The sequence below is a fragment of the Eretmochelys imbricata genome, chromosome 16, assembly GCF_965152235.1.
Source record: "Eretmochelys imbricata isolate rEreImb1 chromosome 16, rEreImb1.hap1, whole genome shotgun sequence".
Taxonomy (NCBI): domain Eukaryota; kingdom Metazoa; phylum Chordata; order Testudines; family Cheloniidae; genus Eretmochelys; species Eretmochelys imbricata.
The window spans coordinates 24779740-24803873 of NC_135587.1; the positions used below are offsets into that span (position 1 = coordinate 24779740).

General features: G+C 42.0%; 1 protein-coding gene across 4 annotated transcripts in view; it reads left to right on the plus strand.

The window, feature by feature from the left end:
* Positions 1-3604: 3604 nt before the first annotated feature.
* The window catches only part of NEK6 (NIMA related kinase 6), a 111330-nt gene continuing 90800 nt past the window's right edge, over positions 3605-24134 (plus strand). For 3 of the 4 annotated variants that reach the window (XM_077835783.1, XM_077835782.1, XM_077835785.1), the window contains exon 1: positions 3605-3752. The gene's annotated coding sequence lies outside the window, so the exon portion shown is untranslated. The remainder of the gene's footprint in view (positions 3753-24134) is intronic. The other variant, XM_077835784.1, reaches the window with a different exon arrangement.

Sequence of the window (24134 nt, forward strand, 5' to 3'; positions counted from 1 at the left end):
ATACAAGATAGGTTTCAGAGGAGCAGCCATGTTAGTCTGTATTCGCAAAAAGGAGGACTTGTGGCACTTTAAAGTGCCACAAGTCCTCCTTTTCTTTTTTTGAAAATACAAGATGTTATTGATAAGGTACCTTTGATACTGCTTATTGGGACTGTCCTCTCAAGCCAACTATATTCCAGTTGCAGGGTATCTAAAATAACTCTTAAACACAAGAGGTTTAAGGAACAGAGCAGGTGGGATATTATTGATAATTTTGTCACAACGTGTGGGAGTTTGCTGTGTGTTTGCTGAATGTTCTGCCCCACTTGCCTATCATCCTGTGTTAAAAAACCAGTCTGGTTTGACTGGTCACATTGTCTGGTAGGTCAAATCCACATGCAGGGTAACAACAACATATGATGAGAAATCCTCCTTTTTAGGAGAAAATACAAATGGAACCACTGAGGAATGGAAGTCAAAGGTGAGAAATCAAGAAAATGTTAAAACTGCCCCTTAGATCTGTATAGTTACACCCAAGCCCGAAACAGTGCTCCTTTGGGGGCACTCCTTGAGAACTAAAGAGCTCCTTCAAAGCTACCTTTTGCCTGAATTTCACTATTAAACATACATGTGAGGAAGATATGTTGAAATCAAACAGGAGTGGGTATTGTGGGAAAGATGGAAAACCCTGCCTAGCTGATACATGTATGTATCTATCACTAATGTTAAAAAGCATAATGCCTTGTGTGATGGTTCTTGGGGTACCCAGGACTGTGAGTCACCCTCTTACCCCCGGACTCCAGTGTGAGGGAGTCTTGCTTGTGGTAACTGGTTGTTAGCTCCTGACATTGCCAACTTGTTAGTCACTCAAGGATTTGCCTCTGGGCTACACCAGCCTTGTCTTTGTCTTGCAGGTTAACAACAGGTGAACCCCAAATCTCTTTGAATTGTTCCTCTGTGATATCTAGCCCCTGACACTGTCTACTCTCAGAAATCCCAAATCTTCTGCAACCCAAGGAAACAGTGTGACCCAGTTTAGTAGTTTTACGTTAAATCACTGGTCCTGTTGATTCATAAGCACTCACAGGTAAACTTACTTTTGTTTTATTAAGAAAGAATGGAGGGTTAACTAGAAACGAGAAAGAGAGTGGTAGAAACTCATTTACAATAGAAAACAAAATAAAAAATGTGAACCTGGGTCTACACTTAAGTTACCTTTCCTATCTAATAAAGTAGTTTTTCCCCTCAAAGTTCAGTCTGTTGCAGAGCTGGCTGGCTGGAATCAGGATCCAATTTTTCAGGAGAACCAGGATGTCTCCTCAGTGAAAGGATGTAGAGGGTTTCCCCCCTCCTCTGTTATACTGAAATAGTCTTTCATCTTTATTCATAGTCAGGGCAAACAGATCTGTTGTAATGTTCCTTTTTTACCTCCAAGTGGTTTTGATTGTTTGCAGTTTTGTCTAATGGTTTTCTATTGATAATCTTAGGAAGGAATAAAGCAAGACAACTGAGCCTTGCATTATCTCACTGGCTAAATAAGTCAGGATGACAGCTCCCTCCTTTTCGAATTGGCCACCAAGACGACTTATCCTCTGGTGACAAACTTTTACTCCGAGTCCATAAAGCATACTTTCCATATAGTTACACTATTCCTTAATATTACCGGTACATACATTTCACAACGATTGTCTTGATAGTCATATGTTTTATGTAGATACCTTATGGGTAAATATATTGTAAGACATGTTTGGTGTAATGAATTTTTCAGTTCTGAGAGTTGTTTGCAAAGAATAGGGGACCGTTTGACACTTTAGGGCAAGTTTAAAAGTAGAAATGTTTGCTGGTATAGCAATTTTGGTTATGGGCATGATTGTGTTGCACCATTTTTATACCTGCAAAAGCCCTAGTGTAGTTGAAGTTATATTGGCATAAAAGTGCTTTTGCTGGTATAATTTATTTTGCTCATCAAACTTGTATAAGCTATACTAACAACACTTTTCTTGCCTGTGTAAGCTGTATGCTTGTGCCCTCGGAAGGTTTTTGTAAGAATATACCTGTGTAGCTATACCAGCAAACCTTTTTTGAGTGTAGACTAGACTTTAGTTTACAAAAACATAATTTTACAAAGCAAATGTATTTTTCATCATATAAACTGTTTGTCAAAGCTGGGTGAGAAGCATAAACAATGAAATCAGAGTGGTTAATTTCACTTCTATTTCTAGTTAATTTCACCTTTGAGTTCTCTTTCACTAGTAAAAAACACTATCACATTTAGTTTTAAAACAGAGCAGAGGGATGTTTAAATCTACCCTTCTCTACAAAATAGTATTTTATTAAAAAAAGAAAAACTAAATGGAAATATTTCTGTTCCTTTTGTTTTGAAAAATCATATTAAATGTATAGCAAAGCCTAAATTTTAGACTTGGACTAAGGCCCCAATCCTCTACCCACTTATTCAAGGCTTATTTTTATAAAAACTAGTCCCGCTGACTTCAGTGGAACTACTCACATTGTCCTTAATGTTTAGTGCATGTGTGCTTGTAAGATGGGGCACTTAAGTGTCTTTTGACTGGACATTATGTACATACATCAATAGGAAAAGAAAAATGTAAATGTTAGGGAAAGAAACTCTAAATCTATTGCTTTGTCTCTGTTACAACTAATTTCTAACTCTCTCACTGTCACTGCTCATTTCCTGTTAACCACAGAGGTGGAGGGGAATTTTATCTGGATCACAAGGGGGAAACCAAAGGTATAAATTAACAAAATGATTAGGTACATATGTGCATCCTGTCAGTCTCAAGGGCAAAAGACGTGAGCATTGTCTCCTGACATATAAAGCATTTGAGAACATAATTTTCCGTGGGAGTAAAGGTGATGAGACTGTGATGGTGGTGGGAGGGCATTTCTAATTCTGTTTTCCACAGTACAGTTTTGCTGTTGCTATGACTCATCTTAGGATGTGGAAAAACCCACAAGTTAAAAACAGAAGTTAAACAAACTTGCAGGTAAATTTCTCTCTATTATTTATATCAGTAGTCAGGCCCATTCTGGCAGGATTTAAGTCTCCCTTGGAAAAGTCCAACAGCCAGCCAGGCCCGAGCTAGGAGCAGTCCTGGTTCCACTCCAGCACAGCCCTGGCAGTAGCACCCACAGGCCTCGGGTGGGTTTGGGGTCCTGCTGTGTCAGGCGCTGTACGAACGCTGAGGGCTCAGGCGCTGTTCCCGCTTGCGCGCATGGCCCAGGCAAGCCCCGGGGCAGCCTCCTGCCTCCCAGCCGGGCCCAGGCAGAGAGCTGGGGGGCCGGGTACCTCCCACTGCACCCCCGCGAGCCCCGGGTCCCCCGCCCGTGCCCCTCGGGGGCCCAGCCCTTGCCCTGCCGCGGCCTGGGCCCTCCCTGAGCGGAGCCTTCACAGGCCTGGCGCCGCCATGCTCCCCCGCCTGGGGCCGGACCCCTCGCGCCCGGGGGGTCTGTGCCCGGGCCCGCGGGCTGGGGCGGGCAGAGCCACCCCGGGTGCAGCCCCGTGGGGGGGGCCGCGCCCCGGCCCCGCCCCCACCCCCAGCTCTGGGCCCGGGCCAGGGCGGGGCGCGCTCCCGGGCGGCAGGGCCTGCGTGGCAGCCGGGGCTGCGCGCGCCCGCGTAGGGGGAGGGAGCCGAGCAAGAGGCGCGGGCCCGGGTGGGGGCGTCGGGAGCGCGCGGCGAAGTTGTGTCCGGGACTCGCCGCCGCGGACTCGGAGCGGGGCTGCGGGACTCGCCGCCGCGCCTCCAGCCCAGGTAGGGGCCGCCCGGGGCCACCCCAGCGCCCGCCGGGGTCACCCTGAGCCGCGCGCCCGCCAGCGGCGGGGCCCTCCCGGGAGGCAACAAGTGTCTGCGTGGCGTGGTGGTGGTGGGCAGGAGGGAGGGAGGGAGGGGGTGTGTGTTGCGGGGTGTGTGTGTGTGTGTGGTGGGGGAGGGGGTGTGTGTTGCGGGGTGTGTGTGTGTGTGTGGTGGGGGAGGGGGGGTGTTGCGGGGTGTGTGTGTGTGTGTGTGTGTGGGTGTGTGTGTGGTGGGGGAGGGGGGGTGTGTTGCGGGGTGTGTGTGTGTGTGGTGGGGGAGGGGGTGTGTGTTGCGGGGTGTGTGTGTGTGTGTGGTGGGGGAGGGGGGGTGTGTTGCGGGGTGTGTGTGTGTGTGTGTGGTGGGGGAGGGGGGGTGTGTTGCGGGGTGTGTGTGTGGGTGTGTGTGTGTGGTGGGGGAGGGGGGGTGTTGCGGGGTGTGTGTGTGTGTGTGTGGTGGGGGAGGGGGTGTGTGTTGCGGGGTGTGTGTGTGTGTGTGGTGGGGGAGGGGGTGTGTGTTGCGGGGTGTGTGTGTGTGTGTGGTGGGGGAGGGGGGGTGTTGCGGGGTGTGTGTGTGGGTGTGTGTGTGGGTGTGTGTGTGGTGGGGGAGGGGGGGTGTTGCGGGGTGTGTGTGTGGGTGTGTGTGTGTGTGTGGTGGGGGAGGGGGGGTGTTGCGGGGTGTGTGTGTGGGTGTGTGTGCGTGGTGGGGGAGGGGGGGTGTTGCGGGGTGTGTGTGTGTGTGTGGTGGGGGAGGGGGTGTGTGTTGCGGGGTGTGTGTGTGTGTGTGTGGTGGGGGAGGGGGGGTGTGTTGCGGGGTGTGTGTGTGTGTGTGTGGTGGGGGAGGGGGTGTGTGTTGCGGGGTGTGTGTGTGTGTGGTGGGGGAGGGGGTGTGTGTTGCGGGGTGTGTGTGTGTGTGTGTGGTGGGGGAGGGGGGGTGCGTTGCGGGGTGTGTGTGTGTGTGTGGTGGGGGAGGGGGGGTGCGTTGCGGGGTGTGTGTGTGTGTGTGTGGTGGGGGAGGGGGGGTGCGTTGCGGGGTGTGTGTGTGTGTGTGTGGTGGGGGAGGGGGGGTGCGTTGCGGGGTGTGTGTGTGTGTGTGTGGTGGGGGAGGGGGGGTGCGTTGCGGGGGGTGTGTGTGTGTGTGTGGTGGGGGAGGGGGGGTGCGTTGCGGGGGGTGTGTGTGTGTGTGTGGTGGGGGAGGGGGGGTGCGTTGCGGGGGGTGTGTGTGTGTGTGTGTGGTGGGGGAGGGGGGGTGCGTTGCGGGGGGTGTGTGTGTGTGTGTGTGGTGGGGGAGGGGGGGTGCGTTGCGGGGGGTGTGTGTGTGTGTGTGTGGTGGGGGAGGGGGGGTGCGTTGCGGGGGGGGTGTGTGTGTGTGTGGTGGGGGAGGGGGGGTGCGTTGCGGGGGGGGTGTGTGTGTGTGTGGTGGGGGAGGGGGGGTGCGTTGCGGGGGGGGTGTGTGTGTGTGGTGGGGGAGGGGGGGTGCGTTGCGGGGTGTGTGTGTGTGTGTGGTGGGGGAGGGGGGGTGCGTTGCGGGGGGTGTGTGTGGGTGTGTGTGTGTGGTGGGGGAGGGGGGGTGCGTTGCGGGGTGTGTGTGTGGGTGTGTGTGTGTGGTGGGGGAGGGGGGGTGTTGCGGGGTGTGTGTGTGTGGTGGGGGAGGGGGTGTGTGTTGCGGGGTGTGTATGTGTGGTGGGGGAGGGGGTGTGTGTTGCGGGGTGTGTGTGTGTGGTGGGGGAGGGGGTGTGTGTTGCGGGGGGTGTGTGTGTGTGTGGTGGGGGAGGGGGGGGTGTTGCGGGGTGTGTGTGTGTGTGTGTGTGGTGGGGGAGGGGGGGGGTGTTGCGGGGTGTGTGTGTGTGTGCTCTGTGTGTGTGTGGGTGAACTGAGCCCCGGGGACCAGGCATGCAGGCTGGCCACCGTCCTGCCTGGGCTTGGCAAAGGCTCGTGGCCCATGGGCTGGCCTGCAGGGGGCTGGGGAAGGCCTGTGGTGGGGGCATGTGGACTGGCCACTGGCCTCAGGGCCTTTGGGGAGGGCTCGTGGACGTGCTGCTGTGCTGCAGGGGCCGGGGGAAGGTCCATGTCGCAGGAGAACAGGATGTGCTGCTCTCTCCTTTTGGGGCACCTGTCTCCACTCTGTCACTTTCTGAATGTATTTAGTGGCCAGGTTAGTGACTGGCTTGGGTGTAATGCTCAGGAACAATGTTCTGGAGTCTTTCCCACTCCCTAAACTTGCCTTCCTTAGTTTCCTTAGATGGTGTCTTTGTGTAGCATCCAGGCAGGTGTTTGTGGTATCATTAGGAGAAAAGGACTAGAGTCATAGAGTTAGACATGGAAAAGTCCTATGAGGATCTATTATTTCTTCCCACCCTCTACAGAGCTAGTGCAGGGTTGTTTCCTAATGTATATTTTTGTGCTTTGTTCGTTCTAAATGTTCCAGGCAAATAGGGCTTCCACCACTTCCTCTGGGAGACTAGTCCATAACAGACTAGATTGGACAGTGGTTCTCAACCAGGCGTCTGGGGCCCCCAGGGGGCCACGAGCAGGCTTCAGGGGGTCCGCCAAATAGGGACAGTGTTAGACTCACTGGGGCCCAGGGCGGAAAGCTGAAGCCCCACCACAGGGTCTGAAGCCCAGAGCTCTGAACCTCATCACTTGGGGCTGAAGCCAAAGCCTGAGCAATGTAGCTTCACAGTGGCCCCCTGTGGCTTGGGGCACCAGGCAACTGCGGTGTTTGCTACCCCCTAATGCAGGCCCTGGCTTTTATATGCAGAAAAACAGCTGTTGTGGCACAGGTGGGCCGTGGAGTTTTTATAGCATGTTGAGGGGGCCTCAGAAATAGAAAGGTTGAGAACCCCTGGACTAGAACTTACTGTCAAGAATAGCATCATAGTGTCACAGAGCAATGTGCTAGTGGACTGGGAACATGTGGACATCAGTCTTAATGTAGGGGAAAGAAACAATGTAAATATGAGAGGCAGAGAGAGGAGGAGGAGATGATAAATAATCTTCGAAGAAATTTGAGAAGTGTTGAGTGATAGTGCCAGGGCTCCCTTTGGCCTTGTGACTTTCCCAGTTTACTGCAACTCTTGATTTTGAGGCTAACCCATATCTGGACAAATCTGAGAAAAGAGTTGAAATGACACCAAAGTGCAGTATTTTCCCCTCTTTGTTGGAGGTTTGTTGATCTATAAGTGCTGTTAGGAAAGGTGTTAGTAGGCAACATTGCTTCTGGAGTTAAGCAAAGTTAAAATTTACTCTAAAAATAGGGCTATTTGTGTGGTTTTATGTGGGTTGGTGTCAGATTGCACTTTTTTTTTTTTTTTTTTTTTTTTACATTCGAGATGGTGGTGCTGCCAGATACACGTGCCTTAGCCAGTGGTTCCCATATATTTCTATTCTGATCTGGGAGAGAGAAATCACCTCATGCAATAGGTGCTCTACTATTGTATAAAATAGTGGTTCTCAATCAGGGGTACATGTACCCATGGGGGTACGCAGAGGTCTTCCAGGGGGTACATCAACTCAGTTAGATATTTGCCTTGTTTTACAGCAGGCTACTTAGAAAGCACTAGCGAAGTCAGTACAAACTAAAATTTCATAGACACTGATTTGTTTATACTGCTCTGTATACTATACACTGAAATGTAAGTACAATATTTATATTTCAATTGATTTATTTTATAATTATATGGTGGTAATGAGAAAGTAAGCAATTTTTCAGTAATAGTGTGCGGTGAAACTTTTGTATTTTTATGTCTGATTTTGTAAGTTTTTAAGTGAGGTGAAACTTGGGGATACACAAGACAAATCAGAAAGTTGAAAGGGATACAGTAGTCTTGAAAAGTTGATACCCACTGCTCTAAAATCCCTTACCTTCTCTACTGCCTTCTCTTCTGTGGTCGTGTGCCATGGATAGAGCTCTGCAATCACTGGTTAGTCTATGGACTCTAGTCTGAGAACTTCTCTACCTCCAGACATTTTCCATTTGGGGACTTTTCTGTTTATTGTTTTTTAACATTCTGCTGAACATTTTAAGGGAGAGGAGTCTAACTAGTCTTAGAGAGCTTTATTTTCTGTTATTCTTAAATGGTGTATAGAATATCTGGAATAAAATTAGTACATTTGGAGAGACAAAATCTCTCTGTAGTTGGAATATTTGGTTTGGGCTGAACAGTGAAATGCCATTTTCTTTAACGTGTTCTTCAATCCAAAGTGTGATTTGCACTATTTTAGAATGATGAACAGCTTTCTAAACAACTCCATCTGTCTGTATATTTTTATCAATGAGAGTTTTACGGTATTTCACAGAATAAATAATCTGATAGGAAATACTATGACAATTGAAAGTTCGTTGATGCAAATTCCTCATATGAACTTCTTCCTGTCCTCCCACTTGTCTCCAGTAATATTTTAGGAAGCAGTACAAGGAAACATTTAATGTATGTGACGTTTAAACCGTGTTGATATTTTGACATATTTCTTGACACAGAGTCAAACTTTTATTGTCAGAATAATTTTATTCCTGTAGATTTTCTGTCTGAGAACCAAGTTCTTTTTTGTTTGCTTTAAAAGGAACTTGTTTTAGGCTGGGGCTGCCGTACTATTTCCTATGGCTTATATTTTAAAAATAATGGGGGATGGGGGAAGCCTTCACTGTAATGGAAGAGAAGTATTTCCAGTGAGAAGTGAGATTTCAAAATGCAAGTGATTTTTACAACCCAAAGAGGAACTCATTAGTACAAAATCAACATTTTTTCCTCTGTTTTAATAATCCTAGTTATGGGTACTAACATGCAAAAACACTGTCATACCTCCTCCATCTCCATGAAAGAAATATAATTCAACTAAGGAGAAGAATGTCACAATAACTTGATTGTGAGTTCTGGTTACAGTGTTCTGAACTGTTCAGTTTCTCATTAAAGTTTATGACAGGTTTCAGAGTAACAGCCTTGCTAGTCTGTATTCGCAAAAAGAACAGGAGGACTTGTGGCACCTTAGAGACTAACCAATTTATTTGAGCATAAGCTTTCATGAGCTACAGCTCACTTCATCGGCTGCACACTGTATGCATATCAGTATGCATCCGATGAAGTGAGCTGTAGCTCACGAAAGCTTATGCTCAAATAATTTTATTAAAGTTTATGAAATTTCAGTTTTGTTTAGTTCTGTGAAAAGTGGGCAAAATTAATAACAATTCAAAACCTGTATGCCCATGTCTGCTCTGGAAATTGAGTTTGTTTATAACACCTGCTTTCCCCCTCCTGCCTGACAGTCACTGTTCAGGTGTATGATACAAATTTATACTTTGTACTGAATACTTTTGGCCTAAATTATCTTTTCTAATCGCTCCCCATGAAGGAGGAAGAGCAGCAGTAGCAAATGATCTGAAAATTGTTTTGTGATTTACCTAACAAAGTGCTTTTTGGTTTTATTCAGAGATTTTTGATGTCTTGAAAAGCTTTAAATGGAAGATATTTCTTGCATTGTGTGGTCTATTCACATTAATTACATAGTACGATATAGTACTCTGAGCACCAGATTAAGAGCCAGAACCCCCTGATTCCGACTTTTCCTTCAGCCTCTCCACCTCAATTTCCTCCTCTGTAAAATGTGAATATTTCAGCTCCAAGATGTGCTGTGAAGATTAATTAGGTGATATGCATACAGATCTTTGAAGATGGGAGGAGCCATAAGTGCTAAATATCTTTCACATCAAGGCACTGAGAAATTGACTTCAACAAGCAAACATAAAAAAATCAGACAATGTAAATTAGAACAGTCAGCAGCGTAAATAGGGTAAGAAGTGAAAAATACAAACATCTTCAATTTATGTGTAAAGCAAGAAAAGTTGTCAATGTGCATGTTGGAAGGGATGAGGGAGTTGCATTACACAAGGAAAACACAAGCAAAAGTTGAACAATGAATTACAGAACTGTGGATATCAATGTAAGATCTAATACTGAGCAACAAAACAGTCTTTAATGAAACAGTGTTTAGTTGGGGGACACAGCATCTCAGAAACGAGGCTAGTCTTATAACTGTGTGATTTAAACATTTTCTAATTTACTGCTGATAGATTTGCATGATGTGGAAGAGGCAGTTCATGGCTCTGACAGCTGTGAAACTTGGTTTAATCTCTACCAGATCAGAAATCAATGGAAGTTCATTACAGAAAACAGGCTGGCTTTTAATTTTTAAACAAACTTTCCTTTTTGCATTGTGTTTATCACTAGGAGGTTACTCAACATGTTAAGGTCAAGATAAAAATCATGTATTAACATATTCTTAAAAAGAAAAGGAGTACTTGTGGCACCTTTGAGACTAACATTTATTTGAGCATGAGCTTTTGTGAGCTACAGCTCACTTAATCGGAATGCATCCGATGAAGTGAGCTCCTTTTCTTTTTGCGAATACAGACTAACACGGCTGCTACTCTGAAACCTAACATATTCTTAACATCTTTAGAATTTTATATTGAGTTTTTGTACATTGATTGTACTTCATAGAGAGAGAGAGAGGCATGATAGTGTGGTCTGAGCAGAGAATTGGGAGCCACTAACTATTGAAGTGCAGTTCTATCTCTGACACAGACTCCCCCTTTTGCCTTGGAAAATCATTTAACCAACCTTTGTCTGTTTTCCCCATGTACATATGGAAGAAAATCATTCCGCACTTGCTTACCTACCTAACAGAGTTGTTTTGTTTAAAAAATAAAAAGTACTTGTATAGGTCTTTGAAGATAAAGTTCTAAGGTGTTTTTTTTTTCAAACATAGGAAGTATATTTAATAGTCTCTAAGGTGCCACAAGTACTCCTTTTCTTTTTGCAAAGACAGACTAACACGGCTGTTACTCTGAAACCTATTTAATAGTAATAAACTCTATTGTTTATAAGTCTTTCAGGCCAATATAAATTTCTAAAATGGGATGGATGTTTAAATGTGAGGTTAGTTGTGAGCACAATTGTTAGCATGTGGATCATCTTGGGAGTAAAGTGGATGTCACTAGCAGCTTTCAGCTTGTAGCTGCCAGTCATCTGGACACCATATGTGTCTGCTTGTGAGACACTTTCAGCTAATTCTGGCAGCAAGTAACTTCATTCTGCTGCTCGGGTTCTTAAAGGGGAGGACTTCTGAAAAACTCACCTGTCTGCTGCATAAATCAGGTGCTTCATAAACTACAGATTCCTATGGGACTAGTTTATTTAAAGACAGTAGCAAGAAATCTTAAAGAAACATTTTTGGGAATGCCCAGGGTGTCTATCCACTACTATCCACGTTTGATGGCATAAATGAACTCCAGATATTTAGATTTGTCAGAATCAAGTACCAGTATTGTATCTGTTTGCCATAGGTGAATTTTTTTAAGATCCAGTCAACCATTCGTTTAACTTCCTGACACTGTGTTTAGAGAGAAGTACTTTGGGTGTGATCTAGCAAGCTGATGTCTGCTTTAATAAAATTCTTAATTTAAAATTTAAATAAAAAGTCAAGATGGGGTAAACATCAGGTTTCCTTTCTGTCTCTGTGTGCAGCAAAATCAAACACTAAAGATTTATGTATTTTATATTTTCCATAATGTTTATCCAAAGAACACCCGGATCATTTTATCTTTGGCATGAAGGGTGGAATCTACATTTCCATTCAAGATTTCAAAAGGTTATATGTTGTTAAACTGTGCAAAGCTCAGTTAATCAAATTAATTGCATGGATTCTTTGGCTATGTCTACGCTACAGCTTAGGTTGGTATGGCTTATGTAGCTCAGGGGAGTGAATCAAACCTCCCCCCCCCCCCCCGGTGACATAAATTACACCGATGTAAGTGCTATGTCAGCGGAAGAGACTTTGGATAGAGCGTCTTCACAGACGTTTCAGCAGTGCACCATGTGTGGACAAGCCCTTTAATGTCCATGTGGAACAAAAAGTTTTCTAAGGTCTCACCTGAAAGCTACCTTGGAGGGTATGTTAAGAAATTGCCCTTAAAAGATTAAGAGGTCTTCAATAGTCTTTGCTTCTGTAATTAGTCCATTAACTTTAACATGTTCTCTCCATACAGCCGTTCTGTTTGCAAAGTTTATAGTACAAATGCATAGTAATACTTAGTACTGATATTCATTAGATCTCAAAAGTGCTTCAGAAGGCTGGGTAAGCATCCCCAATTTACAGTTAGAGAGACAACAGCAAAGAGAGGTGGGGATCTGTCCAAGGTCACACGTGCTGGGAACGGAACTCAGAGTGCTGTCTTCCAGTCCAGTGCCCTCCTCTCTGCACCACACTGTTCATACAAGTTCTAGAAAAAGTTCTCAGAGGTTCCATTACAGACCCCTGTTATGAAAACAAATTAAGAAATAGTGAGATGAAAATACAATAAGTTTTGTAGATGCTCATGTACCACTTGTCTTTAAAAGCCACCAGCTTTCTTCAGGAAACATTCAGGCTGCAAAAGCTATATGGGTCTGCTGGGACTTTTTTGTTACACACCATATGTATTCAGCCAGAACTGCGTTGGGAAGCTTGCAAGTTTGTCTCCCCTTAATCCTTGAGCAATAACGAGCCATTGGGATGATGCATGGAGGAATAACCAACATGGGAATGTTTAGGTTGGACATCAGCAAGGAATTACTAACAATACATTGTGGTAGTTTATGGAATGGTCTCTTCAAGGAAGATGTGAGATCACTATTGCAGGGTTGTTCAGACCTGGACTAGACAAGACATTAGAGCATTTTCTTTAGGGAGCAGTTGTTCACTGGCTGCGGCATGGGCTGGAAATGATCTAATAGGTCTTTTCCATTTCTAAATTCTATGATTCAGGTTGTATTTTGATATCGTTAACGGTGGAGACAGGGAAAAACAAAGTATTTTATTGGGGGTAGGAGAGGAGTATGTATTGAAATAGAGGTGGTGGTGGCCCAAATGATAAAGTTCCAGACAGTTTGTTAATACATAATCTTTTGAAATCTTGAATACAAATGTAGATTAAAAACTGCTCTTAAAGCAGAACTCTACTGTGGCCGATTCTAATCCCTACATTTAAATTATAGAGCAAATCAATATTTGTTTAAAGGCGCCTTAAATAAAACATTTATAATAAAAAATAACTAAATAGGAAGCTTCTGTCTTAAATCTTCTGTAGTGTAGGACATGGGGAATGAATATCCTACTTGAATACATGGCAAAATAACTCTAAAAGTTGTAAGACAAGATTTCTTTAAAAGGAAAACTAAACCAACACCTTCCTGATGTTAACTGTGGTTCAGACATGGCAGTTTGTATAGCTACAAATCTTTACATGGCTGAACTGTTCTTTTTGTATCTTGGCTTATTTTTACATGTGAATTGTTTTGGATCAAATTAAGATTACTTTACATTCTAACCTGTGCTGAGTAGTTAAACATCTGTGCCTACAGTACCACAGTTTTGCATGCCTGAGAAATCTCTGGGGTTCAGTTTTGGTTTTTGAATACATTTTTTAATGTCCAAAATAAACTATTTTACATTTTAAAAATATGAAAACTGATCTTTTAATTTCTAATAATGGACAGTATTTAACATAGCCCACTCCTTGCAATTAGAAATGTCATGGCATAGCACAGCTATGTTAGAAATTGTATTTTATTAAGTGGGACAGACGTTTTTAAAGTTATTTATGCAATGTTTACTTTGGTTTGGTGCTACTTTAAGTGTCTGGTATCATCATCAGATTCCAGCCAGTGAGCAGCTGCCTGTCACAGATGGGAGAGAGAAAAATTTCTCCTTTGCTGCTTGTTTCCAAATAGGTTTTCATGCGAAACCAACAGTAATATAATAAAAGCATCTTAGTCAAATTCATATTTGCTATTATTTATTTAGCTAAGTCAGGCAACAGACCATTTCTAGGACAAAATATTGGGTGAACTAAAATAAAAAGGGCCTACTTTGAAGAGTTACTGTCATTCTGATTAACCTTAAAGTGTCTGCAATTTTTTTAGTACAAATCAGTCTGTACTACTTCAATAAATTAGTCAAATCATGTGTTAAATACTGAGTAAGACCTAGAAACTTTGTAAAATTGTTGCCATATGCTTGGAAGTAAAATGTTTCTACCTTGCAAGGCAGAGTGCATTACTTAATACATCTTTAAGAAAGTAGATTTAGAAATACAGATGACTTTATTTAATATTTATTTTGACACATTGCCCAGAGCTGTGTAAAAAAAGTAATTCTCATTTGAAATGCAACTGGTGTCTCTACAGTGACGTTATTACTGCATGTGTTTAATATTTTTTCTTTCCATGCTTTTGCAGCATTTATTGACTTATGTCTTATGATTTGGCTGTGTTTTGCGCAAATGAAGATGATACTATGTTCTTTTTTTGTTTGTTATTTTATACAACAAGGTCTGATAGCCTGGAGAATTCTCAGGGAAATGTGTAGCAAATCCTTCTTCATTAACAATGACCTGAGCAGTAGCAAGTAGAATGCAGACTTAAGAGGAACAGATATGAAAATTGAGCATGGTCATGATTTTTTAATGGAATCTCTTACTCTGTTCAGCAATTTGAGATTGAATGTGAGAGCTCACGGTTAAAAAATGGATAAATTATTTTATATTGGTATTTTTAAAATTGAGTTAATGCACAGGACTGCATAACTGAGTCTTAGACCATATGTTATAGTGATCTGATATGTTGTTTTAATATTTGTGAATTAATACTACCCGCAATAGAAAATTTGTGAAAATTTGTCCAATACTTGAACTAAAGTTCACCAGTGTCATGACATGAAGAAAATTGGGTGTTTATTTTTTAAAGGTTTAAATAATACTTGGCATATATGTCTACTTTCATCCAAGTATCTCAAACAATTTTACAGATGTTACTTAATTTATCCTCACTATACCTTACCCAGGCAAGGCATCATTATTATGCCCTCTTTAGAGATGGCTGCTGAAGTGAGCCATGAAGAGATTGTGCTTTGCCCTCTGTTAGTCTGGGGATCAATAAGAGTTAGGAATATTATTTCATTGCACTAGCTCATTTGCATTTGGTTCTGTACAAAGGTGCATGAAGACACAGTCTCTGTCTTGAAGAGCTTATAGCCTCAAACTCTGATCTGGCAAAGTCTTATGCACTCCTCATTTCAAGCATGTCAGTAGTTGTGTTGGTTTCAGCCTAAACTGAAGCCTAACTGACTTATCCAAAGTCAAACAGGAAGTCTGTGGCAGATCTTAGAACAGCACTGGACTAGCACTCAGGAGAACTGAGTTTCTTGAACTCAGGACTAGTCTTCCTTTCTTTGTAGACTAGCTCAGTGTACAACTAGATAGCTGGGATTATTTTCATGGAGAGTTGGTGCGTGTGCAAATGTGTAGACTGGAACCCAAGCAAGTTCACCCATAGCTGCTGCCTGTTGCTGCCTGCCTCTGAGTCAGCAGCCTGCTCCTGGCTCAACTGGTGTAGAATGACTCAAGTTCCAGTTTCTCTCTTTCCATAGAGCCAACTATCCTCCTTGTGACCAGAGAGTAACTCTTCAATGAGTTTGAAGCCATAGTGGGAACTTAAAATTGAAGGATGAGAGGGTGCTCTGCAACTGGTGATTCCTTTTTGGAATTTAAGCTAAAAAATGGATTGTAACATCACAGAAAATTGGCATGGTTCATCAAAGAGGAAAAGTGCCCTGCAGAGGATTTATAGAACATTGGTTTTGTGCCCTCTTTTAGCTTCTGAGAGGTTTTTTCCCCTTCTGCTTCCTCCCACCCAAAAATAATAATAATATACTACTTGTTTTTTATTCAGAATTATCAGGAATATCAAGTCTCTGGTTTTGCTGGAGGACTCTGGGAATTTCAGGATGTGTGTGTTTTGTGAGCTCTTAAAGGGATGAAACTATAGAGTTGTTTACATTATTTCTCCCACGTGTTTATCAGGAATTTGACTAAAATGTTGTTAAACTTTTTTTGGTGTATGTTTTTAACAGTCTGACTAAAAATTCGTTCCCCTCTCAGTAGCTCTGCTTTCATTCTTTTGAGTTGTGATAATTTCACTAGTTCTTCAAAGGGAAGTGAGACTTAAATTTCTAATGGAGAAGAGAAGCAGAAATGTTATTTGTAACAATCTTTCAGGCTTTTTTATACAACATCAAGAATCTGAAAATGAACAGCCTTATGTCTTTTCACTTGCAGGTCAGCTTTAATCAATTTGGAAAATCTAAATGGTGGCTTTTGAGCTATTACTACACTAAGGCCTGGGCTACACTAGGCGGGTTCGAACTAAGATATGCAACTTCAACTACGCTATTTGCGTAACTGAAGTCGAAGTATCTTAATTCGACTTACCTGGCTGTCCTCACCGCGGCAAGTCGATCGTGGCGGCTCCCACGTTGACTCCACTTACTCCTTCTGCCGAGGTGGAGTACAGGCATCTATTCGGGGATTGATTTATTGTGTCTAGATGGGATGCGATAGATCGATCACTACCCGCTGATCCGGTGGGTAGTGAAGACGTACCCTAAGAACCAGTGCTGCCATGTGTAGCAGGCTGTATATACTAAAGTCACTGCTTTGTGGTAAATATTTTCTCTGTGTTTTCATAATCATTGTACTTAGAGTAAGTGCTTCTTCGTGGGTGTTACACATTTGTATAGGGAAATTTTTAACTCACTTGAACTCCCTACTTCCTTCACAGGTCAGCTACTTAATTTATAACATCTTGTCAGTTGTAAGAATGTTACCATCCAAGAGCAAACAGTTGGTACAGTTCTCTACCTGTGTTTTCTTTAGTTCGTGGTACATTAGGGAAAGCTGTCGCTTATTTTGTAACTTCTTGGGTGAGATTTCTTTTAGTCTCTGCTTTGTTCTTTAAGGGGGGCTTTTATGATGATTTTTATTAACTGTTTTTGCTCTCACAAAAGCAGGAAAAGGGGAAAGGCAGGGGCAAGAAAAACAGCAGCAATTATATCAACAATCTTTGAAAAAGACCATTAATCATGTCACAACTGTTTCAACTTTTGCCATGTATGTATTGATTACAAAGCTTAAAAGCAGAAAATGGGTGAATTTAGTATTTGTTATAGGAAATGCTTCCTCTCGCCCTCTTCATCAGGATAAGTCTTATAATACTTCTATATCCTTTTTAGCTACAATTAAAAAAAATGTTTGTCAGAACTCTTAGGGTTATCTTGTGGATGCATGCTCATCTGTGGGAGTGTTTGGATTTTAATAGTTCTGTAAAGGAAAGGGTTGTTTGTTTCTACAGATGTTCTGTTGGACTGTTATTAAATAGTGCTTTTTAATTAAAGTAAAAGCCCCTTCCAACTCTACAGGGTTTCAATTTGCTTATTAAAAGAGGAGGTTAGAAACTGTGCCTAGAGAGAGCTTTTTCTTAACATTTCCAACCTTTGCTGTTCACCGGTGCTGGTGCCCTGGTGGGAGTCCTAGTGGTAGACAAGCTGCTGGCTGGCCTTTTTTACTGCTGTGTCATCTTACCCTACCCAGAGTGTCTTTGGGAGAAGTAAGGACAAGCAGGAAACATGTCACACAGCAGTGGATGCCAGTATCCTGTCTACACTGGCACATCCACTGTTGCTATCTGTAGCGGAAGTACAATGGTAGGAAATTTTCAGAAAAGCATAGTGTAGACAAGGCCAGAGAGGCTAAATACTTCAGTATTGAACTGTATTTCTTCAGTTATCTGGGAATGTTGAAGTGTAATCTTCTGGGTTTTCCTCTCTTTTATGCTTTTCTGTTATATATTTGTAAGATGAAGCTTCTTCTGGCAAAAGCAGGTTTCAGCAACTGCAACGACTCTTTGAGGATCTAATAAGTCCCCCAAGGAGCAAGTGTTCCAGTTACACTTTCCTTTCCTCCCAGAGGAAAACTGTGATTCATTCTCATGGAGAAAAGCAACTCTTATAATATTTTGGGTAAAACATACTGTAGGGCTTGTTTCTTAATGGAATTGTACTGTAACTTTTTGAAAGACAAAATCAGCCCTTTGGAATTGGCTGTGTTGTAAGTAAGTCGCACTGCAGTGTTCCCTTTAGTATAATTCTGCCTCTGCAAAAACCTTTATATTTTGTTTGCTTAGGCGTTAAAAACTGTCAAATTGGTAGTAAAGGAAATGAGGACTTTATACCTTCGGATCAGGTAATTCAGAATGACTATATTCCCTGCTTCAGCACCCCTTGCTCCATCAGTAATAGCCGCCAGTGAAAAACAAGGAGATATTCCACCCCTGCTCTGATGTCATATCTGGGCAAAACTGTCAGAGTACCTGCAGTTCTGTAGGATTTTACATTTTTAAAACAACGATGACATCTCATATGCATGCTGTGCTGGTGACAACTGCCAGATTGGCAGCCCTGCACACTGGAGTCCTCCAGCCACAGGAGAAGCATATGTGGCATGAGCAGCAGTGAAGATTTCCCATAATGCATCCTGCCAGTGTGTCTCAGCCTTACTTTGAGGGCCCCCATTGTGAGGGTGACAGGAAAATTTGTCAGTATCACTTGACTTCTGTGAGAAATTGGCCAGCTAAGTATAGGTTGAAGGGAAGTTGGGTATAGTTCATTTGCATTTATAAAACAATACACCCCCACCCTGCAAAAAAAATCAAAACCCACTCTCTCAGCATGTGTATGTATAGTGTATTGCTGTAAAATATATAAAAAGCTTGAGCTGGCTGGTTCAGTATGCTGATGACACCAATCTCCTCTGACCTAGACAAAGCAATCACTTGCCTTTCCTGGTGGTTGGTTGACATTGGGGCACAATTGAGGGTCAGCTGACTGATGCTCCAAATGGATAAGAGCGAGGTGGTGTCAGTTGTTTGGGGGAAGCAACAGTAAGATGTGGTGAGAATAATATCTGCCATTTAGAGTGTGTGTCCACTATTTGTTGTTCAAGATTGTATCTAGTGGCCAGGTTAGTGCTCCTAGATCACCAAGCAGCAGAAATGGCCTGGGCAGCTTTCCTTCAGATATTTGTCGCCAAGAGGCTGCATTTGTTTATAATATAAACCTTGTTGATGTCACCTGTGTTTTTTCACCTTGACGCTGTTACCACAGAGTGGGGCTACATTTTTTTTTTTTTTAAAGTGAAGCTGGTGCAGAATTGCTATGAGCTTATTACAGAGGTACCTTGGCTCAGGCTACCAGTTGGTTTCCTGATCAACTTTTGACTTGGCTTCTCTTTGAGGCATGGATCATCTCTTTGTTATAGGTTTGTAGAGCGACTACCACAATGGGGCTGGGATCTCTAGGTGCTGCCACAATGCATATAAATAATTATAAAGCCCTGAGATTCTGGGCTCTATGTACTCTCTCTTTGAGATCAGCAAAGGTGCTCAAACTTGAACCTCCTCAATATAAAAATGAGGAAGATGCTGGTGGAGTATTCTCTGTGAGGTCCCCTTGACTTTAGAACTCACTTCTCCTTTTCCTGTCTTTGTTTGAAATTGTCTGAATCTGTTGACTCATGGCTCTGAGTTTGAGAAACCACATGGCTATGTAAAAATTTTCCCCACCCTTTCCCAGTTAGTCACTTCTTTCCTGAAGTATCAGATACCCTACTCTTCTTTTTTTTTTTTTTTTTTTTAAAGGAGTGTAATTCTGGCCATAAATACATCTTTTTGAACTTAACTTTGTAGATCAGTGAGTTGAATTCTTTTAGCAAATACTGTATTGGGTGGGACTGGGAATTGGTTTGCATATGAGGCTGTATTGAGTGGATACCTAATAAAATGTGTTTTGTAAAAAAAAAAAAAGAAAACTATTAGATGACATGTCAGTAAGATTATAAGATGGCTCATTTTCTTAGCTGCTCCATATGAAGTCTAGCAGGGAGTTTGGATTTCAGTTTCCAGCTAAGAGTTATGGTTTTAGTGAAGTTTTTCATGATAAGTTTCTTTGTGGGAAAGGATTTTTATAATATCTGTTTTTCAGATTTACCACAACACAATATACCATACTGTAAAACGATAGCTTATAAGGTTATTAACTCAGTCATTTGATTTGTACCTCACAGCTATCAAGATCCAGCCATAGGCAGCAGTGATTAATTGTGTGATGATGTATTGGCCACATGTATAGTCTCTAGTATTGTACTTGAACCATTAACAGACAAATTGCTCTTCTGTTTTTTTTAAAATAACTGAATTGAACTTCTCACTACTTGAAAGAGGCAATTAAAAAAAGCACACTAAAAATGAAATATTTTGCTATGGTTCTCCACATACATACTCTGCTTCACTTTTTTCTGTTAATAAGTAAGGAATTTTATTTATATACGTCCTTCATTGCTGTATCTTGAGCACATCATATCTATTAATTAATTGATCCTTGCAATACCTCTGTAAGGTAAGGCAGTAGTAGTATCCCCATTTTACAGATGGAGAACTGAGGCACAGATAGAATAAGGCCTGGTTTACATCTGAAAATTAGATTGACCTAGCTACATTGCTCAGGGGCTGTGAAAACTTTTGCACCCTGTGTGATGTGGTTAGGTCAACCTGACCACAGCTCTATAGATACAGCTAGGCAAATGGAAAAATTCTTCTGGTGGTAGAGGTGGGACTATATTCCAGATCTCTTTACTCCTCTATCCAGTACATTACCCCCAGGACCATTCTGACTCACAGATTGACTTTGGCTCACATACACGTATTGTGAGATGTATCACAGCTTAGAAAATGTTATTCACACTTCATGTTGCTGTAAGCACTAGAATTACAAACAAACAAACCAAAAATCAAAACCTTGAATGAGTACTTAATAGTATGCATGGCTTTTGGAGAGAGTCAGCAGAATGGGTGAGTCTGTTTTCCAAAGCTGGTGAAAGACAGCTTTGTCTACATTCAGCATTTGAACCTACAATACTGTAGAGTCTGTCTCACAATTAGGGAACATTTACTGAAAGCAGGAAGTCTCAAGAGCTCCAGTCTAGTGAGTGTTATGGACATATTTAAGCATGCAGAAGTAGCTGAACTATGTGGTAAGATTGGTTCCATAGGAAGGAACATAGAATAATGCCTTACTACATCAGACCAGTGGGCCACCAAAACAGATTTCTGTTATGAAGAGGTGTCTAGGTATGAATTTCACTTCAGTATAGTAAGGACCAATGATGAGGTTGTAAGATGAGTGATATAAAGGTTGATTTTAGTCCTCCTGAAGATTTGAACAACTGCATGTAGGACTTATTTAATTTTTTATGCTTGATACTATAAACATAGGATTTGATAATTTGAAATTTAAAATCGAATAATCTTAACTTGCACAAAAGATGGAATGAGGGTCTCTGATATCATATGGAAAGAAAGACTAGGTGGAGTTAAAGTAGCACTGACTAATGGAATTGTGAAGTAAGAGGATAAATAGATGAAACCTCCATTTTCATAGGGTCCAGTTTCTGAAATGCCAACATATCTGAGTTTTATATGCCCCTTGGCAATCCTTGTGCTCTAGAGTATAGAAAAGGCTAGGCCTGGATAGTTATCTATATGATACCTCTTCCTTTTCATGCTTGTGAACGACATGTTTGTCACTGGGGTGGCTTTCTTTCTGTTTTGACTGACAAATTATCTGTTAGTGCAAGAAGAGAAAACAATGCGGAATAGAATGTGTTTTCACTGGTAGTTTGAGCTTCAGCAAATCTTGAATAAATGTGGCAATATTTTATGCAGCACTCTAATCAACTAGTAAATATTCTGACTTCACTACTAAACACTTTCTGTTTATCCTAATATCTCATTCTTTTGTCTGTGTGTTCCTCCTTTCTCATGCATTACTGTTACTTTCTTGAAAATGGTTATAAGGCTGCTGGCTGTAGTGTGACAACTTTTTCAATTTGCGGGAATTTGCACTACCAGAACATTCTGCTGTTTTTATAGAAACCTTGCTCACCTAGCCCATGTCACTTCTAAACATCTATAAATCACTGCAGTAATCTACATATTTATTTTGTGATTCTGTCTAGTGGTTAGAGCAGAGCATAGAGTTAGGACAGATCTGTTCTGTTCCCAGCTCTGACTCTCTCTATGACCTTGGGAAAGGTCACTTAATAGTTCTGTACCTTACTTACCGCTGCGTGTTTAATAATGCCTACCACACAGAAACATTAGAAAGTATATCTGTAAAACACTTTCAGATCCTTCAATGCATAGTATTGTACATACAGAGGTTTGCTGTTGTTTATTAAGGTGGCTCCCTTGAGGGATAACCCAAGAATCTCATTGGATGTCCAGACTTGAACCAAGCAAGAGATCTGATGTAGTGTAATTGTTTCCCATAAGCATAAAAAGGTTCAGTTTCATCCTTCCTAGCAGAAGAAGCTACCTGGCTACATTGTTCAGTCTCTTCTATCAGTTACTGCTATTAGTCAGAAATAAATTAATAAATATAACAAAAATTATTCGGAAAGAATTTCTAAAAAAAGGTAATGCAAAGCAGAGTCAGGCTCACATTTGCTTTTGCACTATCATATCCACTATTAAATTAATTTCATTGCAGGAAATTAAATAGGAAAAATAGTAAAACAGCCTCCAGGTGAAACCATTTTAAGACAAAGCTGGAGTTGCATCTACAAATAAGGTACCTGTGTATGGCTTTTTGATCCATCAACTTTGTTAGAATTTCAGATGAAAATGAAAATGTAGGAGTAAAACCAATGAACTTAGAAAAGCTGAGAGAGATTGTCTAATAATCACAGACCATTCATTGGCTAGATAATGACCAGTAAACATTTGGTGACTAAATTAGTTGTTTATATCAGTTTTATTTTAAATTGGTTTGATTTGTTTCCCAGCTGTCACTACTCTTTAATTTTATCTTTGTCATCTTAGCACTTGGTTTTTGCCTGGTACTTAGGCTATGTCTGAACCTGATTTTAAGTTGGGTTCATGTTTGTGACCTGTTACTGGGTTAGTTTTCCCATTCATTCCTATGGTAGCTGGGAATACTTTTTCCATTAGGGCTAATGGGGCATGGATGCTTAAAACCTTCATGTTTTGGGGAAAAGAATACAACTTGTCAATGGTGGAATCTGTCTCTGTATAAAATTCTTGATAAGTGGTGTTGCTTTACTCAGGCATTCCACAGCTGTTAGCATGATTTGCATTGAGTACAGATAGTTTTAAAATAAGGTAAATATTTAGGGCCTCTTTTGAAACAAACTGGCTGTTGCATTTATGTAAATGTGTAATAGCACGCAGCTGCCTGAAAATGGTGATGGACTGGTCCATGGTGTAATTTCTTGGGTGGGTTCAGGAGCATTATTGACAGAGATTGATAATGTCAAGAAGGTTATTGGAAAATTAACTTTCACTCAGCTGTCAGGGGAGAAGGTAGCTCAGTTTCTGAGGTAATATCGCCATAGAGGAAGTTGCTGCGGAGAAGTGGCTGCAAGTGCGTCACCTTGGAGGTATAGGACCTGCAGCGTTTGTAAGAGAAGGGACAGACGGCAGTGGGAATTTATAGCTATTGCCCTGGTGAGTAAAACCTCATTTTTCTGGATCTCTAAAATACTAAATATGTACCCCATGGTACATAAAGTAGCAGTGATCTGAGATCAGTGCTGTGTCTAGGCACAAATATCTTGGCAGTCAAAGGAGGTTGGGAAGGAAATGCAGGGGGTAGACAGGGTAGTCAAATCCCCCCGCCCCCCGCAATCAGCTTAAGGGCATTGCTGACTGACTCCTCAGATAGTACTTAGCTTTGTGCTACTGCATTGAGAACATTTGTATTAGAATACGTTGCACATGCACAATTTATTTATAATTTTCTTTTAAGGTTGATTCTCAGTTTCTTTGCAGAACATTATGTGCAGACCTTTCTGTAGAAGAAATGGACTTGATTTAAAAAAGACAGTCTTGTGAATCCTGTAGGAATTTGGGCATTTAGCCCAGGAAGGGGAGAGTCCCCTTCTCTGCAAGAACTAAAGTTAACCGTAGTCATCAACAGAAGAAGTAATAAAAGCCGCTCTACAGACTGCAGAAGGATCACCTCATAGTCTCACTCTAAAAAGTATCGGTGTGACCCTTATTCTTTGAGAATAACTTGTCCATATGGGCAAGGAATTGTATTTACTTTAAGGCAACCTTGTTGTTCAAAGTGAAACACAACTGTTAAAATAAAGTTAGCAAGAACAGTAATTAAAAACTGGTGCTGTCAGTTCCAGATGTGATGGGATGCTTTTGCAGAATATATCGGAAAATGATTAACAATGATTTTATTCAGGAGATAGAACACATTTATAAATTAGTACTCTTCTTGACATATATTCTCAGGAAAAAAAGAAAAGGAGTACTTGTGGCACCTTAGAGACTAACCAATTTATTTGAGCATGAGCTTTCGTGAGCTACAGCTCACTTCATCGGATGCA